Below are 20,073 nucleotides of genomic sequence, written 5' to 3' on the forward strand. Positions count from 1 at the left end.
AAAGATCTATTTAAAAAGCCTGATCTGATTTGCATCCACACTTAAATTCAACCATGTCGCTCCGACAGAAGACAAACCAGCTTCTTTTCTGGAGAGTCTTTACCCACAATCCTCTGCGGGGAGGCGGCCTGAACGCATTCTGGTGTAGTTACAGTAGCGGCCAGCAGGTGGCAGTCGGTCAACACAACCCGCACAGCCACTTCTGCGTCGGTTCGGTGGATGCACCGCCGCCTCCTCCTCCTCCTCCTCCTCCTCCTCATCATCATCATCATCATCACGAGGCGTCCCTCACACTGCAGCGCCGCCGCCGCCAAACGCAACTTTTACTGCTGCCGCGATAAAAAGGAATTAAAGAAAAAAGTGAAAGCCTCCAGGATCAATGGCTGATGGTTCACACCTCTGCTCTGCAGTCTCAAACTCCTGGAAGATGGCGTCATCACACACACACACACACACACACACACACACACACACACACACACACACACACCATCTGTTTGTGCACTCGCCCGTGTCTCCGGGAGAAGGGAAGCGTCTCTCGGCGCCCTCGTCCTGGATCCCTCAGCTCCCTCTTTCCCGTTTCCGCGCCGCTGTCCATCAAACGCCGTCGCGGCGTCTCGGCTGCGCCGCCGACCGCCGGCGCCATTTGGAGACGACTCAGAGCGGCAACTCCTCAGACGCGCCACCATTAGCTTGAGCATTAGCCGCCTCCAATCACCTCCGCGCACAGATGGGGACGATGGCTGGACTCAGGACTTTGGGCTCTTTGGGGGCTCTTTTAGCGCCGCTGCACCCCCCCCCCCCCCCCCCTCGACGGCGTTCACCAGCCGGTGGAACCAAAAACCGGCCTGATCCAGATATCACAGCTATCGGCGCCTCACAGAGCCGCCGCCATTTCCCAGCCACTCCCCCTCGTTTGGCTGAACTTTCACAACCCTGCAGCTTTAAAAAGAGCTTTGTAGGCAGCTTAAATAATTTGAACCAAAATGCCCCCCCCCCCCCCCCCCTCAGCTCGTCAAAGCGCGGCGGCGCTGCTGCCATATTCAGCCGCAGCGATAAGAAACGGCGGCTATCAGCAGGCGCTCGCGACGCCACATTATCGCGTGTGTGTATTAAAAGGGAGTCGTGTGACCGGAGCAGCACCAGCGGATGGACTCGGAGGGAAGGGGGCGGGGCCTCCAGGTGAAGCTAACCTGTTAGCAAATATGACAGCAGGTAACCAGCGGGGCGCTACCTCACCGCGCTTGCTAGCTCCGTTAGCGCCGCCTTCCATCGATCGATGGCTGCCGTCGATGATGGGCCGTGATGTTCTAATCAGGCGCGGAGCGGCCGGGCCCCGATAGATCAGACAGCTGCTGACGGCGGCGCTCTGCACAGGTCATAAACCCTCACCTTCCCCGTTTGACCCCCCCATCAATCCCCCCCCTTCCGATATGAATGCAAATAACGGCGTGACATCTTTACGGTTATCTCTGTATCTGCGCCCGTTACGCCTGCCGCCCCTAAATGTGCTGATGCTGCCGCGCTAATGGGAATTCAAAAGGTGGCCCGCGATGGCCAGCCCCCCCCACCCCCCCCCCACAAAATAAAATGTAAACAAAAGCTTCATTGTGCCGTCCTCACACCCCAGTCACTTGTGTATGCACTGAGCTGATAAGTACTGGGCTTCATTTTCCCCATGGCGAAGCACCGTAAAAAAACTGGGGAGTAATAATTGCTTTGGGGGGGGCAGCGGCTGCGAGATGAGGACGGCTAAATATGCTTGATTGCCTCCTCTGCCTCAGTGCTGTGTAATGAAATATGGCTGCCGCAGACAGAAGCTCCCGTCCGATTGCCTTCTTGTCACTTTCACCCCTTTTTTCCCACTTTTTCTGCTCTTTTTTCATCTTTACGCCCCCAGTTGCCCCACCCCCCCCCCCACCCCCGTCCCCGCTGCAGGAGGGACCCCATCAAAGCGTTTGTGTCCATTCAACACTTATCTTAGTTATAATGTAGTAATTACAGTGTGGGGGGGGGCTAATTGGGTATTCCTGACCGCATCCAAATGGCCGCCTGGCTAATATTTCTCTGTTCTACAATTCAATTTGCGGATTCATTAGCATGAACGTGGCGCGAGAGCGAAGGCAGATGATAAGGAAGCCGTCGGAGGGCCCCCGCAGGTGGAAGGAGCTAGCAAACAGGCGCATTAGCATCGGAGTTCGCGTGTCATGGACAGTTTAGGAGCTTTACGCTTCTGATAACGTCCCCATAGACGTGCCCAATAAAGCTCAAGTCTAAGATTAGCAGCGGCGAAAGCTAACTGACGCGGCGTAAGCTAGCATTTACCGTGTTCTCGTCAAGTTGCCCGTGGCGTTGCCAGTGTGGGACGTGCAGCGAACCAAGCGGCAAAGAAAACTGACTGAATTCCAGCGTCATCACAACAATCATAATCATCCTCGCTAATCACCTCATTCGACCGCCAGAAAGCCGCCGCCACCGTGTTTTCAAGAGATAACGAGCGAAATTAACGCTCACCCTGAAATGTTTACCCGACCCCACGGGCTCGTTTTGTTGCTCCCACCCAGAGCACATTTCTCCTTGTTGCTCAAATCAGGAGCTAATCATTTACGAGAATATTAGCTAATGGATTTAGCAAGGAAATAGCCCGAGAAAATCTTCCCAGGACATTAAATCTACGACTGCCCCCCCCTCCATCTTTGCCCTCCAGAATAACTCACAAGCTAATTTGTTGTGCTACTTAAAGGAAAATGTAATTACACTTGTTTTCATTATAACTCACAGAGCCGATCGATAACCGAGGCTAAGCTGCGCAATTTTCTGTTCCTTCAGCTGAATTTGACTTTCCGAGCAAATATTCCCTCCGTTGTGTTTTTTTTTGCCGCGTAATTGTCGAGTCAACAGAGGAGACTCGCTTCTACGGAAGCTAACGGACAGAAATGGAAACATTTGATTGGGAATTTTCTCTGTTTTCCCAGTTCTCTTTCCTGAGACGTCACCGCTGGGACGAGGCCTCCGGCAGGTGAGACCCGGAGACACTCCAGATATTCCAAATAATCGTCTTTATTAGCATCTCAGAGGTCGACGACAGGTTATAGTTAAACTGGGAACCGCGGCTCCATTTTATTCACAATGTAGGAAAAAAAACAACGTAAAATTGTACTTTGAAATTAAAAACAGGCGAGTTCACGTTTCCACCGTTAAAGATCCACCGAAGAGGGAAAAATGATTTCTCTCCCCTTTAAAAATGCCGAGTGGAATAAAATTGAGCGCTAATCTGATTCCTTCCATCTGCTGACCTGCATCAGCCCAGGTGGGGGGTTGATGGGGGATGGGGGGGGGCATATCTGGCAACCGAAAGCTCTTTAAAGTGACTGAGAGAGTGAAGCAGAGTGAGTGGCAGTGATGGGACCAGAGGAGGAGCCGCACAAGCCTGATTGATGGAGTGTGATGAGACTGTCACTGGGGGGGGGGGGGGGGGCAGGGGGGGGCTGACCAGCCTGCAGAGATGGAGAGAAATAAATCGGAGAAGGATGAAGTGGAGGGAAGTGCCAGGAATGGGTTTTTGGACATGCGATTGCTGGCGGGGGGGTGGGGGGGGGGGGTGGGGGGTCAAAGATGTGGAAACAACATGGAGGAAACGGGGATATAAAGCAGGAAGACAAAACAAAAGGAAAATGGGAGGAGAACGCGTGTGTTAGCATTGTTAGCATTCACACTAGCGTGAGGTCCTGATGCTTGTTGTGACGTTTGGAGAAACCACAACACACCCACATGTGAGTGTAATAAACTGTTTTCGGGCCGGTTTATTGGACATCTTACGGGCTTTCAGCGCAATATTAGATCTGGTGGTCACACGGACCAAGAACGGAATAGCGGCTCAGTTAAATCCCTGTTCTGGGAATTCCACAGTTGGTGATTCCAGACTCAATAAAGGCTGCTTCACTTGTATCCCTGCCTGAGGAAGGATGGCGGACTGGCCAGAAAGTTATTATTGGAAGAAGAAAAACAAGCAGACAAAGAGGTAAACGCTCCTCTCTGCAGCCCGCCGGGCCCCTAACCGAGCCCCCGACTGGACCCCCGACCGGGCCCCTGACCGGGCCCCAGACCAGGCCCCAGACCGGGCCCCCATCTATCTTCAGCAGGGATTCACATCAACCCCCGGGGGGAATGTGCTCCGGGGGGAATGTGCTCCAGAGGAAACTGGACGCAGGAGAGGCTAGCCCGTTAGCTTCCCCGGATGCGTATAGCATGTTTGCATCTCTGTCACACCTGTGTAGTTCTGTTCTGTTATTTTTTGCTGATCTGGCAGTTTTGAGCCACAGACGCACCACAAACCAAGCGCCTCCTGCCGCCGCGGCGCCCAGCACCTCAACAAGCCACTCTGGCTCGGAGTGATTCACGGACACATCCGACATCCAAACCTCAAATCTGACCCATAAATCTCCAACAGGAAGCTCGTGACTCTCGATCAAGACTTGAGAAACGGAATCAATAATTATCAGCAATGGTTCCAACGGTCCGGTGCGGCGGCGTCGCCCGGACGACCTCGTCCCTCACGGAGGTCGATAGAATCTTTGTATTTTCCAGACGGTTCTTCTGAAAGGGACGAGTAAAAACAAGGAAGCTCAAAGAGTAAAGCTCATTTATGCGGAATGCCGAAGTGACTCATTTGTGAGTTCTCCGCTTCTGCTTCCGACAGACTATTTAGCAAATGAAGCTCGTTTTCTTTCCCAACTGTTCAAGCGAAGAGCAATAATGTTTCCTCATTGACGTCGAGCGTGATGGGAGCCGGTAATAAAGCCTGAAAACCCGATTAAAGACACCGAGCAGGATCCTCCCTTCATTTCTGATGGACCAGAAAATGAAATCAACTCGATTCTCTTCCGAAAATTTTTTCGAACTCGTCGGCTCCCGGCCAGTCCGATCATTCCGAAGTGCGGCGTGAAAACTGCGTCTGCTTTTACGCCCCAACGTAACCCTGCGAGGGTCCCGTTCGACAACCCGCTTCAATAGGGTCCGGCGCCCTCCAATTGTGGCACCACCTTTGCGTGGGCGTCCTGCAAAAATGCCCGAAAAATTCCAAAGACGTTGGAAATCGGAGACATTTTTGAGTAAAAGAAAACAAGCCGGGTCTATTTTCAGGCCACCCGCAGTGAAAAGTGATGGAACGTCTTGTGACGTGTCTGTCAACGTGGGCCCCCCCTCCCCACGCCGCGACTCAACGTCCGACCGGGAGTTAAAATTACAGTCGGGCCTGACGTGATGGCAGCAAAGTGCACTTGATTACACGGCTAAAAGCAGAGACAAGCGAGGAGCGGGAAGGAAAAGGACGCTCCCCGCCTTCCTCCCCTGAGTCCAAGATTCAGCCAACGGCTGCTCATCGGGCGTCAGAGGTGTTACGAAGTGTTTACCGAAAAAGACGCCTTCCCTTTGGCAGCGAGACGCAGAGGAAACACCTGCCTTCCGGACGATGCTGACATTTCCCGGGAACGCTCCGGCAACGGGAGCCGGCTGAGGCAGCGCGCCGCATGCAAATAACAATAAAAAAAAAAAGGATTAGCTTGCGTCAGGACTTCTCGTACAGGCGTGCTGAAAACCACTTGACCTTTCCGACATCCCACAAGTACTTGGGTATTGCATCCATGGTTCACGCTGCCGACACGCGAGGTGGGTTTCTTGGCCCACACGGCTACGGCTACAGTATGCTAGCATCCGATCACAAGTTCGAAACTAATCAAACGGGGTTATAATAGTCCGTCAAACCTGTTGTGTTTGGGCGCGCGTCGCCTTCGTTTAGCACTCCGATTAAACGCATTTCAAAGCTAAAAGGATCATTAGCCGGGAAATTCGTTCTTGAACAGCACCCATCAATCAAACTCCGGCACGTATTTAATTCCCTCCGTCTCTGGTCTTTTCCTGCCGGACAGACGGCCAGCGCTCCAAAAACTTTCCGTGTTTGAAGTCAGTCGGGTTTCAAGGACTGCGGGCGTCAGCAGATCCCCGTGGATGCACAGGTCAATAGCTATTATAGCAATAATCGATGGCGTTAGCGGTTCGCATGTGGCTGCTTTGAAAAATCCTTCTCTGCAGCACTGTGAGGAGAGGTGATGGTTCCTTTGTCGAGTGATGAATAAAAGAGAAGTTTAAATGAAGGGAGCGAAGGCTAACGCTAACGCCAACGCCACCTGTGACCGGCTGTCGCGGCCACGTACGGCTAACACCGACGTCCTTGGGTCATTATTTGTCTGGGTTCTCCCACAATCACAACTGGAAAAATCTTAATGCTGCGTTCAAAGTCGTAAATTCTCACCTGATTTTTCAAATCATGGGTCACTTCTCATGGAAAAGCTCCTTTTAGTAGGCACAAACCCGGCTTAGAGCCCAGCTCCAGACATGTTAGCTGCTCGTCCGGGGAAGACAGTGTCTTTTCGAACCAGAACTGTCTCAGGCACTTTACAGAAACCCAGAACCAGACCCCCAACAGCGGCAAGGAAAAATTCCCTTTTAACAGGAAGAAACCTTGAGAAGGACCAGGAACAAAAGCATGGACCCGAACTACGACGCACGTGAACTCTCGACGTGGCCCCAAATGTTATAATCATGGAGCCGGACAAAATAAAACCTGGACCGGAGTTCCGGAATAGATCCGAAGTAAAAAGAAGAAAGTGTCTATAAACACGCAGCGACGCTTGAGCGACTTTTACGTTTTCTGCTATAAAACGAGCGCTAAAGTCCTCATGCGTAGCTTCCCCCGGCGTGTATGCTAATGCCCCGTCCTGACCGCTCGCTCACGGGAGAAGAAGAATAAAACCACGCAGGACGCCGCGTGAAACATCATTCCGCAGCGACGGCGCCGGCTTCCGCGGACCCGACCTTCTTCGCTGCGATGTTCTTGGCGCCCACACCCGTGTCACTCACAGCCGTACGTCTTCACCTCATTTCATGGTCTGCGGGGTTCAGATGGATGGCTGTGCCGCCACTCGAACGCCGGTGGGAGGAGAGCGGCGCGCGTGTGCACGTGTGCACGTGCGCGCAATAACACAATGGAGGGAGAGCAAACCGGAGCAGGGGCGGGACGCTCCGCTGCGCTAGCAGAGAGGATCGTCGTCGCCGGCAGATATTAACCTTTTGACCTTGTACTTTTCTGTTAACCAAAATGCATTAAGCTCCTCTGGTTGGCTGCCAGCGGTGAATCGGGGTCTCACCGACGCGCGTCGAGCGTGACCGAGCGATCGGGGGTGAACCCGTTTTGCGCTAATGCGCTTCAATTACGCTGAAAGTCTGATAAAAACGTTAAAGTGCTGATGTACGGCGGCGTTTGGCAGCGGCTCATGCTGTCAGAGGGACAGCAAGGCCGCTAAAAGCAAATACCCAGGGTGCACGGCGGCGAGCACTGTTTAGACAACAGTTCTGGTCCGCGGAAGCGCCTAGCGTCGACTTAAGAGATGCCTTTTTTGTTTGCCGGCGTAGCTCGGAGCGGAACGGCTGATTTAGCCAAACCAGGCACGACACCAATCACACCGCTGAAAAATCGATTCCAGCAAAGCGGCTCTGCTGGGACAAATAACGGCAGGATCAAAGGGCCGGAACCGTCTGCTCCGTACACGAATTAGCTTGTGCGAATTTAAGATTTTAACCTGTTTTACAATGTTCAACGTCTCCACGCTGTAAAAAAGTTGTCCAGGCAGGAGAAAACTGGCAGAAAGCGTAAACAGATGATAAAGAGGGTGCTAATGCTGCTAATGCTAGCGTACCTTTAGGTAGTTTAAAGGCAGAGTCCACGGTGCTTCTACATAGATGTTCCTTTCCTTAAATCACCAAAGTAATCATATTAAACCACAATTAAGCGCAAGCTAACATCTAACAGCTTACAAATTCCTCGGCTCCTAAGCATTCTAGACATTAAAGACTCCTGACTTTGATGATTAAAGGCTTCACACGTGATGAGACATTGACCATTTAACCAAGAGAATCCAAAAACTGAGTCGCTTCTGTAAACTTTCACTTCCTGTCACCAAACGGCGCCTCAGCTGGGTAACGCCGATTCCTTTCTTCATTAAAATGTGACGGTCGGGAAGCTTATTTCAGTGATCAAAGTATCTCCCTTCGACAGTACAGAGGACATAATTACGCTATTATATTACACTATTATGTAATTAGAATTGTAATGAATATCCTCATTATCTCTGTGATATTCAGACTGTTAAAATGGTTTTATGCCATTTTAGAGCTCTAATGAGCACACGTGCTTGCTAATATCACAACATAATTCTGTGCATTTACACCATTAACGTGCACGTGAGTCAAGAGCCGATGGATTCTGATGAAGCTCAATGCTAATCTCCGTAACAGCCGCTATGTTAGCGACTTCCTGGTCTCCTAATGTGACCGCCAGGCTCGGCGGACCACGAAAACCGTCTACGAGATGTCAAAATGACCTCAATGCTCCCCAGACTAGCGCGGCGGCGTCGTCGTCATGACGATCCGATACATCGTGAAGGGTACGAGACGTCTGAAGAGTGTTGGGACGCGGCCCCGGGCTCCTGATCTGTCTCCAGTCTGGATAGGCGGCGCCGGGGAACAAAACCGTCTCTCTCAGGCCCAATTACAGCAGAGCGCCGCAGTCGCTCAGCCCGCTAACGCGGTGCGATATTAATTAGTGTTTGTAAACAATGCTCTTTGCAGAGATCATCGCGTGCACTCGGCGTCCTCCACTTGTGTTTGGTAATTCTCACAAGTGATTAAGTGGCAGCGTCAGGACAGCTGTTCAAGATGAGTTCATTGGCATGTGTAATTAATGGCACTTGAGATAATTATTCAATCATTACTTTGATTAATTTCCTGCTTCCCAGATAAGGCGTCAAGCGTCCGGCTGGTGCCGATGGTTCTGGGAGCGGGACGAGACGATTTTTAGGAAGCTTGCCTTGGGAAAGGGAAGTCAATCAAGTAAAGGCTGCACAGGCGGCTCAAAGCTAACGCTAGCAACACTTCAGCGGTTCGAGGGCCGGTTGCGGGATGTAGCTGTTATTGTTGTTGCTAAATAGTAGCATCACCGAGCTAACGTCTTGGAACCTGGACGTGCACGACTTCCCAGCGCTGCTCTCTTCACTGTGTGCGAAACATGCTAACTCTTCAGCCCTCAGATGTGCAGGATAGTGGCAACATCCGGCTGAAGGAAAGCCCGGCAAATCGGTTGTGAGAGATCTTGTCAAACAGATTAATTCCCACCCAGGGCCGCGGGCTTCTGGGCCGTTTCTCTGTCATGCTGCTTCGCCGGGCGCCCTCTTGATAATATCCCAAAGATAAAATTAATTGTGCAGGGAGATGTGGGAAGGGGAGTATCTGAAAGGACCTTGAGCAACACACGAAGCCCTCTTTTCCTCTTTCCCTTTCCGCCTCCCTGCACGTGAAAACACGGACGCAATCAAAGCGCCGGAATCGTGACGCGTCGCACCGACGGATGCTAACTTTACTGGGAAGTTTCTTGAAGTGGGGAGTTCTGACGGTGATGTGAGGGGACGGGATCAACCCTTGCGAAACATCCCTGCCTGGGAATGTTGGCGCTCAAATCACCATCAGAGCAGAATCGCCTCGGCCTCACCAACGTTAGCCTGCAGGTCGGCCTCACCAACGTTAGCCTGACCAACGTTAGCCTGACCAACGTTAGCCTGCAGGTCGGCCTCACCAACGTTAGCCTGACCAACGTTAGCCTGCAGGTACGGCCGGGTCACCTCCGGCCCAACAAACTCATGAAAACCTCAGAGCTGCTTCAGATATTCGGGTTAAATCAGCCTAAAAAGGGCTGAAGACACCCGCTAAACGTAGCCCCTTAGCGCTAGCTAACTGCCCCTGCCTCATCATCCTGATGGGAGAATTATTGAGGCCCAAACACACGAGAAACGACACATTCTCAGAGAACCTTCTCACATCCCGCTATCGCTGGGAACAGCCCAGAATGTTAGCTAATCCCTGTAGCGACGTAGCGCGAGCGCGGCGTCTGCGTCTTTCAGCGGCGCCGGCCTTCAAAGACACCAAAAGAGCGGTTTTAGCGGTTTGAGGCAGCCGTATTCTCTTTGTCTCAGTGGCCCCCTGGAACGCTGAACCGCCCGAATCGTCCGTCACCTCCGCTGGCAGACGGCGCAAACGAGCCTTTAAACTCTGACAGAGAAATAAAAGTGGCGAGCGCCGTCATCACCTCGACACATCAAAGGACGCCGCTGGAGACGAGGAGGGGGCGGTGGGGTGGCGAAGGCGGTGGGGGTCGACCGCCGTCTGCTTTTAGCCGTGACAGATGCAGCGACTCCACTGTTAGCAATAGCACGCTGAAGACAGCGGCGCGTGAAGATCCTGAGGTCGGCGAGATGTTCAGGCTCCTTCACGGGCAAAAAACTTGAGGTCCTCATTGAAAATCCGACACGCTCGCCGGCGATGGGAGTGTTTACACACACACGAGCACACATGAGCACCCTCCCCGCCTGGCTCACAAGTGTTCTCCAGCTCAGCCAGTCGCCGCTGTCACGCCGCGATAGCGCCGACCAGGCTGGCGGCGTCCCAGTGGGCTCCTCCTTCCCTTCGCCAGAACTCATCCTGCGCCTCTGCCGTGTCACTCAGGAGCCCAGACAGGCAGCGCGGCGGCGATGACAGCACGCCGGCGGGCCGGAGAGCAGGTAGAACCGTCTGCCGGGACCCTGGGGAGCAATTAAGAGCGGAACCCAGGGGTCTACTCAAGAACCTCCTGCCAATTTAATCTGTCCTGAAACACAACCGAGACCCCCCGAAAAGGGGATAACGGAGCTCGGTAGCTACCTGGTGACACGAAATGTTGACAGTTTAATCAACTCCGCAGGGTTGCCGCCATTGAGAGTTTATCTCAGTTTGACTGGTTTTTGTCAGCCGTTCCCTCACGTTCCCCCAAATCCAAAAATCTGACGTGAACATTGTGATAGAAGAGCAGAGCCGCTGGTTTTCCGGTGTCGACCAGGACGACCGGCAGATTAGCGCGCTAGCAAAGCGCTGGTCCAGAGCTCTGAGGAACTGGTCCTGAGGGGGACATCCGGCGAACCAAGGGAAACCAAATCAAATCAATCGATCCTGAATATTCCGAGCCAACGTGATGAGCACCTTTTCCTTTGTTTCGCGCAGCCGTTGAGCCGCTAGCATCGGCGCTGGCGGCGTCATTCTCCTGAATTACCGGCAGGTGATGGAGGCAGACAGATAATGGTCTGGAGGAGGACTGGGTCTGCTGGCCTGTGACAGACACTTCCTATTAAAAAAGGATAAATAACTGGAGATTCATCTCTTCCCGCCCTCCCGGGGGTTATCGGGATGGCGCTCCTGAAACGGTAGTATCGCAGAAGAGCCCATGCGGCTAAAATCCTGCTCAGCGTCTGCATCCAGGATGGTGCCAGGAAGTCCAGGAAGTGGGTTTGTGTCCTCCAAAGTTGCTTCAGAGCTTTGGGAATGTGCAGATGGAACTGGGATGTAACTGAGCCACAGCTGTTTGGACGCTCCGCTGCAGCCGCTCTGATGATTGAACCATCCCAAAGCTCGCCAAAGCGCTAGCCGCGGCGCCAAATTAGCAAAAGCCCGGGCCAACCCAGCAGCGCCTACCTGTGTCCGGGCTCGGCGGGCTACCGGCAAAATCCACTTTCTTTCTCTCAACTTTGCGCCGCGTTGACATTAGCGTCGGAATTCTGAGCTGGATCCGGAGGGAAAATCCTGCTTTTATAAATAAAGTGACACGACTCATTAATGTGATGAATGGCCTCGCCGGCGCCCGGGCCCTCGCCGTCCACCCTCTCCGGGCCTCTCGTGGGCCATTCCAGGTGAGAGCCGAGCATTTAAACATGTGCTGAGGCAGCAGCTCCGTTAGCCAAATGGTTCCGCTCTTCAGCTCCCAAGGACCCGTTTTATCGCTACCGCCCAATCGTTAGGGGGCGGAGTCAAAGGGGGAAGAGACCAGAAAGGTCATTCCGAGCCACAGGGGCCGGTGTCAGGAGGTCAGAGTCGGTGAAATACAGCTAACGTGTCACCGTTTTGATGATGTTGCTCATTGCTCCCACGCGTCTCCCCCCACCGTTCGGATCGGGTTCGGCTAGCACCGCTCCCGATTCCCTCCTCCAGCGGTGCTTCCGTGAGGAGGTGGAGATCTGAGGGTTGAACTGGGAGGATTGGGAAGCTAACCGGCAGCTTCGGCACCACGTTAGACGTCGGGAAAAGCAAAGCCTGACTTGAAAAGATTTCAGGATGCTGTCGACTGTCCTGACAGCTAATTTTGGGGGGGGGGGGGGGGTTGAAACGTCAGCCTTTAAATTGGGGAAGAGGATTAGGATTCGGATGAAATTCGTCCAGAACAGAAGCTTCAGAAACGGAGTCAGGAGCCGTGACTCGGCTGTCCTGCCGGGAGAGAATATTCCGCTCTGGAATGTGAGCAGGGGAGGTAGCCAAGCGTGCAGTACGAGTTATTTCCCCCGCAGGATGATCCCCGGGGGGGGCCTCGGCAGTCCGGGACAGCGTTCCCGCTCCTCTTCCTCCCTGCCAGTTTGCTCCCAGGAGCCCCGGAGTCCTTGTCTTCATTAAGGGAGTTCCTCATTGATCAATCACTGTCAGGCAACTTGCTCTGTAATTGCACTGTGTCCTAATCATGAGTGACGTGTCCCCCCCCCCCCACCCCCCCTCTGTCACAGGTCTCAGGAGAGAGAATGTTCCATGACTTTCACACCTTCGACCTTAAGGTAGGTCCTCTCCGAGGGTTTTACTCTTCTTCCCGGTCTCGTAAATGAATATTTTACATCGTTTGTGGGGGGGGGCAGATCAGGGGTGAATCTCTGCTGCTCAGTCCATTTTATTTATGAAAATACACCCAAAAACACCCCCCCCCCTCCGCGTCTAAGACCACCTTCCCCGAGGGATAAATAAAGAAATCCTGAATGTCAGAGGGAAAAAGCAGGAAAAGACGGAGCGCCGAGGTTCAGGCGGCAGAACCGCTGATGAATATTCATCACTCAGGTTTCCGTGGCTCTGACGGATCGTTGCCGTAGGACCGCTGCTCCGTCACAGCCGGCGAAAACGACCCTCAACAGCTGTCGAAGGCAGCGCCAACGTGGGACGAAGGCGCCGCGGAGCGCCACAGCCCCCGGCGGCGTCTTCGGATCAAACGACGGCAGGATGTGAAATAGGTGCAGCAGATTAGCGTGTAGCTAGTAGCTCAGCGGTTCAACTCATCAAGCTGCGTAGAAATGAGACATTTAGCATCTAAAAAACCCGCTTTAAATGTCCCGGACATGTTGAGACCCAGAGCGACTGGTCCCTCAGTCCCCCGCCGGAGCCGCTCAGCCCCCTCCGAGACGTTTCCCTGGATCTCCCGACGGTCCAGGAGCCTCTGACCCTTTAAAGTTTTCAAAACTGCGACAGGAAGTCAAACATTAGAGGCTGGACTTCCTTCCCTACACAGGGTTCTTCACGCTAGCTCATGCTAATGCCGTACGCCGCGTCATGCTTCATGCTAGTGCCGGTCTGCAGCACAGACGTCCATAACCTTCTGTTGGGAGCACGTTAGCAACGCTAAGCTTTAGCGTCGGAAAGACAAACCCCCGCAGAAAGTGTTTGCTCGCCTGGCGGTCTCAAACCTGCCTCTGACCGCGTGCGCGTCGGCGTTCGGGTCAGCGTCTGAGGGGGGACGTTTTAAATTTAAAATGTAATCAGCACAATCACGGCGAGCAATCAGTTCCTCTTCATTTCCCCGCATCGACCCCCCCACAGGCCTGTTGAACAGAGCCTCTTATCAGCCCGGATTAATTTATGACTTTGATTAGCGTCTGTGCACAGATTAGCATGTCAGAGTTCAGGTTTTTGGGATTTTTGGTTGTTGTTGTGTTTTGACTGATGCAAAAACAGCAGGAGCCAGTTTGGTTTTTCTCTAATTAAAAGCCATTAAAATGTTGATCAAACAGGTCCTGAAAGAGTTAAAACAGCCTGTAAACTGCCACCGACCCCCGAGACGTTGAGCGCTAAGCTAACTGACCGAGCTACATGGGTGGGCTCGCCCGTTTCCTGTCCGCCGGCCCTCAGATGAAGCCTCAGAAAACCTGTTTGGAAGCACCGCTTCGTGCACACGCACGCTGTAATTTTCCCACAATGCCGCTGGAGCAGGGACGAGAACGGCGCGGCGACGCCAGCTCGACCCCCTTTTTCCACACTGCCAACTTGGCCTCGGCTTCAGCGCTGAATCATCCCGATTGCGCCGCTGTGATTGCTTAATTAAATGCTTGGCTGTAATCACTTCGCCGGGGAGGGAATTAAACGTCCGACGGAGCCGCGCGGAGTGAAGAGAAATCGATGGGACACGGAGCTGGAACCCAAAGGTGTTTTCCGACTTATTTGGACTGGACGTTCCGCAGCGATGCTGCTGCTCAGTCTGAAGCTCCGTCGAACATTTAAATGTTGAGAGGTTTCGGAGCTAATTAGCATTTGGTTTTAGCGAAAAAATGTGTCTTTCCCACGGAGGACGCCCCCTCCTGGTCAGATACCGGTGACTCCAAGTGGCATTTAGCATTCGCACATTAGCAGCGGGCTACTTAGCCCACCCACACCGTGTAGGCTAACACTAGCATGTGTGTGAGTAGGACAGAAAAGGAGGCACGACATCGGATCCTCTTTATTCCTGGACGGATGTTTTCCAGTCCGGAGTCTGTCGATTCCTCCCTGACCGCTAAAATCCAGCGACTCTGCTAGCAGTTAGCGGCCGCTCGGCGCGTTTCGGCCGTTCTACCGTGAAAAGCCTGAAGGCGGAGATGAAACTCCAGCCCACACGGAGACGCCGCTTGAAAGGGCTAATCTGGCAAAACATTTGATTGAACCAAAGACCTTTAGAATTCGAGGAAGGGCGCGCGACTCCTGAAACGACAAGCGATTATCAGAGCGCCGCTGGCGGGCGACGCCGTAATCCCCCAGATGTTTGCTGTCTATGAAATGTAAGAGTCAGAATTAGATCTCTCGAACAATATCAGCTCGTCCGCGTCCACGACGCCGCAGCATTTAAGACGCAAAATTAAGTTGACCCCGTCAGGAAGCTTAAGGACGAGCGGAACCAACCTCGCGGCGGTCTTATTACGCCATCTGCGTTTGTCTCGTCTCCCCCGTGTAATAAGTCCCCACTCTGGTGAGACCGGGGGGGCTAATAAGGCTTTTTATCTGCCTTAGATATTAGATAGCAACACCTCATCACAGCTAAGCCAGCAGTGGGCTCTCGTCCGGCCCGGCGACGGCTCCCAAAGACGTCTTATCAAATTCAAATTAGGAGCGAGCGCCGTGGCCCGGAGGACGCCGCCGCGCCAGGAACGTGGAATCCGGCTCCCGCTTCGTTAGCACCATCAGCTAGCGCCCGGGCAGCATCAAAGCGGGCATGTCGCACAGGAAGGATGGAGTCAGACCTTTATCGGAGGTCACGATTGAGACGTTTCCCAGTGAGACGTGGCGCCACCTAGTGGCGGGAATACGGATCTTAACTTAACGCGAGTCAAGACGTGAAAAACGTACTGAAAATATTTCCAAAACAGAAAGAATGTTTAATATTGAGGGTTGTGACAGTAGATTAGCGAACATCAACCGACTATAAAGATAAATTAGCTTTAAATCACCAGCTCGCCACATCGACGCCGTCTGAGGCGTCTTTTTCTCCACCTTTTTTTTACTCTCACGGTAAATCGTCGATCCAGAGAGTGCAAAGGTTTCAGACTTCTTATCATCCCTCGTGGCATCCTTTGTCAGCGTGTATGGGAAAAAAATGAAATATTAACTGGGAGATATAGCTCGGAGTGATAGAAAATAAATTACTTCGGTGTGGCGGCAAAAAAGAAGATTGCGAGATTTATCAAGTGCAGATGGAAACGCCTGCTGCGCACCCTGAAAAATCAAAGGCAAAGCAAACCTTCTGGTCCCGACGCGCCGCTAAAGGAAGCTAATGCTACTGCTGGCGTGCCGAAAGATGCGTGTTAGCGTGTTTCACTGGTTCGCGTCTGGAATTTAACCGCGACTCAAATCAAACAACCCAACTCTTCTGGCACAAGAGAACACGCTAACTAGCTAAAGGTTACGCTATCGGGGATTAACCCAAATTTACACATTCAGCTTCGGCAACAGCGGCGGTGGGGGAGGGGTGGGGGTGGGGGTGGGGGGTAAGTCGATATTGATTGATCTCGGAGCCTTGGCAATTACCACCATGTGCACAAGACCATGTTAAGGTCAGTATTAGCTTAGCTCATTTTACGGGTCAGCGGGCTGGCTTTAGCTAAACTAAATTAATGGGGGTAAACACTTTAGCTCACCTTGATGTAATTTACAGCTCTGCGCGGGCTATTCTGCTCAACCTTCCTGAACCTTGAGCGGTAAAACGCGTGACACACTAGCTGGCTACACGACCCTGAAGATGCATTTACGTGTAAATAAAATGGCTCCATTAAAATCAGCTCGTTTGAGGCCGAACGCCAACCTGCTCTCACGACAGCGCTACCTGGAAATGTGATGTTAGCTAAAACCAGCACAGTTATGACGCATTCATGAGTGCTTTAAACGTCATAAAACTTTGATTAGCATGTTGCTCTTTTGCCAATAGCAACTACCCAAACAGATGCTACCAGCCGGGCACGTCATCTTGTAAACTACCGTTAATCTACCGTTAATCTCCCGTACAAAACGTGAAATCCTTATTTGGGCATTCTGTCAGTATCTTCCTGTGTGCTAACGTTGTTTGGGGCCTCTGAAGCCGAGTCTTATGTTGCTTAAACCTCCGATAAATTCAATTTCCAATATGCTGATCTCCATAATGGAAAGTCAATGCCCCCCCCCCCCCCCCCCCACACAACACACCCCACACACACACACTCTCAGTGGGGGAGATGTATTCATCAACGGGCTGGAGACGGCGCCCTGGGGAACGCCGCCCCGGTGCTCAAACAGAGAGGAAGCAGAAAGAATCCAAGCGGCCGCTGGAGCCCGAGCCGCCGGAGGATGAGCGGATCGATCCGGTGAACGGGTTATTTATAATCCTCTCACCGGTGATTGCCGGAGGACTCCACCAACGCCGCCCGCCGAACCCGCCTGATCACCTGGTGCGACGCCGTGCTAGCGCTTCCGAGGTTTTTCCCCTCGTAGCGACGCCGCGTCAGGACTCCGACCCCACGATAACGCCGACAAAAGGTTGCCGTCACGCCGTACAGCGATATAGATAAGCTTCCGTTCCCGCTGGGCTCCGCGGAACGCGCGGCGGAAAAGGCGACGGGAGCGAGGAGCATAAAATATCGCGGAGGGGAGAAGGCGCGGAAGGGATGCTAACAGCAACGCGTAATTCATGCTCGTCTGTTGGGTCGTTGGGTGCGTTCGGCCTCGCCCGCGCCCGCTCGCACGACAGGAAATCGCGTGTAGATCAGCATGCATGAGCATCCGTTCCACCCTCGGCGAGGCGCTCATGAATAAAACACCGGAATATTTTTGACCCGGTTTATTTCATGTGGATCTTCTCTGGAATGGACGTGTGATCATTACCCATGATTCCATACATCAACCCTGTGGCTCCCGGACCGTTTACAGCTCGTTAGCTGTGTTGTTAAACACTAAATATCACCTATTTTGAAGACGTGATGTCATGCGTGACATTAATTAAACAAACACAACATACATAACGAGCTTTCTACCCTTTTCTCGAGAATTACAAATCCCCATCGTGGTGCTTATGATCCCGAATTGGTGGGGGGGGGTTTGCCGGTTTTCTTCCAAATGACCAGAACGATGCTAACCTGAGTCGAAACGATGCTAACCTGACACACGACCTGTCGGGCCATCAGGGATCAGGTAGATCTGGGATCATCCGCGTTTCCGTTGTCAAATCCAGTGACGCTCGGCACCACTCACGGCAGGATGCGCGTGGAGCTAGCGCCCTTTAGCCGAAACACAAGCTTTAGGTCCGAAGCGTCCCGGTTTGTGGCACCAGTAAGTGCAGGAGCGTCTGTCTGAGCCGCCCTGCTAGCATCTCATCTGGACTGTTCCGAAATATCGGAGGATCCGGCTCATCGGAGTCTCTCCAACACGGCTGCGCCGCCCATAAACAGACAGTGAGTGATTAGCGCTGCTCTGCCGTTGACATCATTTGCATTTTAATAGACCATAATTACAACTCAGGGAAAATAAATTGCGGTTTGAAGAATGTTTGAATTGCTCCGACTCTCGGCTCTCCGCGCGAGATAGCGCTGAGCATATGCAGGAGCTGCCTGGATGGTTAATACCAGCCGGGTCTGGAGCGAGCGGCGCTGAAAGGAGCCGGGCGAGACAATGTGGGCCGCGCTAATGACGGCCGCCGCGTCCATCCGGCTTTACGAAAACCACTTTTTAATTGAGCCGATAGAAAGTTGCACGGAGAAGCTGCCGAGGGCCGGTCCAATCAGAGCCGGACCCGCTAGCTTCCGGTGCTTTCTTTAATAATCGCTGGTAATATTCGCCAGCCGGCCTCACCTGAGGCGACGCGACACCTCCGCGGCGTTAGCCCGGGGACGTCCGACCCGTGCGACCCCGTAAGCAAGAGTGACAACGCCATAATACTCCCGGCGCCCGATCCTTCACGGGTGGATTATCAGATTAGAGGCGGTTGTTTACGGCCTCGCCGCCTATCCAAAAAGTTGATCTGTCAAGTTTATCTTCCACTTGTCGGATCGCGGCGGCGTCGGACCAAACAGCCGCTGCGGATGGAAGATAAGGCCGACAAAGGCGAACGGGAGCTCTGGAAAATGAAGCAAGGCTTTTCTCTTCGGCGCGGCGATGCGCTTTATCAAGCTAAAGAAAGGGTCGGCACAGGAAGCATTAGCGCGCCGCCATTTGATTCCCTTGACCTGTTGTGTGTGACGGAGCCCTTTTCCCTCCTGAAAGGGAATCATCCGCTCGGGTTAGTGGCGTGGAGTCAAAGTGGATACAATCCAGCGCCACTGCGTCGTTAGAGTTAGCAACTTTTAGCCGGGGTTCACATCCAGGCTAACTTTTCTTACTTAGTCCTAAAAGGCGGCAGAAGCTGAAGGTCGCGCTGTCTTCCGACGCGGCTGTCGCGGGAGATCTGCCGGAAGAGCCAAAGATGAGATCGCTATCGCACAAAGCTAATCTTATCAGATGCACAAGGCTCAAGGTGTAAATGTTTTGACATCCGCCGGATGAAAAGCTGCATTTCCAATTATCGGGGAGACGTCACGGAAGCGGCAGAATGATAAATAAGGAAATTTTAAAGACGGAAAAGTCAGGAGTTCTGTCCCCGATCGGCGTCATCGCTACAGGCCGCGTTTACTTTAACTTCCAAGATGATGTAAAAATGCAATGAACCCGCATCATTTAGCTTTAGCATCATACGCTAGCCAGGGATAACTGCAAATGAAGTGGTTCCGGTTTAAACAACTGCAAACGACCAGTTTACGTCTTCGCCAGGAATGTTCCAACCTCGATGGCAACTACACGCCCCCTGGTGGCAGGTTACAGTCATACAGTCTCCAGCACTAAACCTGCTAATATTAGCATACTGACACCGAGCACACGCCAGGCTTAAATTTTAATCCCGCTAGCTCTGAACCTCGTTAACAATCCTCGCTGGTTTTCCTCTCCGTCTTGGCTAACCTCTGCCAACCGCCATTATCAACTGCTAGCTTAACCGCTAACTGCACGGAGGGCTCATTAGCCTCAGGTGGCGCCTACGTTGCTATTTTATGTAGAATCATCCCAACTTCCCTCCTCTCCGTCCGAGCGATGACGCCACTTCCCTCTCTCTTTACTTCCACGACGGCGTGGAGCCTCGGAGCGCCGGCGAGCTAAACGCGCAACGTTTGCATCAGACCTTTTCCTGTTTGAGCGTCGGTGATAAAAACAAGGACGACAACGTGGAAGTGGTGAATGTTTGATGGCGTTCCGAGGAGTTCAGGCGGACATCTGTGCGCTTCCTTCCCAGCTAAATCAACACACGCACGACAGCGTCGGAGCGCTTCCTCCTCATCCCCCCCGGAGCTCCGGTCCCTCTCAGAGCCTCCAGACTCCGGGACGCTTCCGTAG

General features: G+C 52.9%; 1 protein-coding gene and 1 long non-coding RNA gene across 51 annotated transcripts in view; one reads left to right on the forward strand and one right to left on the reverse strand.

The window, feature by feature from the left end:
- LOC130522892 (uncharacterized) overlaps nt 1-20,073 on the reverse strand; it is a 130,613-nt gene that overhangs the window by 91,072 nt on the left and 19,468 nt on the right. The window lies entirely within an intron of this gene.
- LOC130522885 (receptor-type tyrosine-protein phosphatase delta) overlaps nt 1-20,073 on the forward strand; it is a 185,191-nt gene that overhangs the window by 67,178 nt on the left and 97,940 nt on the right. For 49 of the 50 annotated variants that reach the window (XM_057027696.1, XM_057027713.1, XM_057027703.1 and 46 more), the window contains exons 7-8: nt 2,976-3,019; nt 12,687-12,734. The gene's annotated coding sequence lies outside the window, so the exon portion shown is untranslated. The remainder of the gene's footprint in view (nt 1-2,975; nt 3,020-12,686; nt 12,735-20,073) is intronic. The other variant, XM_057027690.1, reaches the window with a different exon arrangement.

Source organism: Takifugu flavidus, chromosome 3 (assembly GCF_003711565.1).
Source record: "Takifugu flavidus isolate HTHZ2018 chromosome 3, ASM371156v2, whole genome shotgun sequence".
Classification (NCBI taxonomy): Eukaryota; Metazoa; Chordata; class Actinopteri; order Tetraodontiformes; family Tetraodontidae; genus Takifugu; species Takifugu flavidus.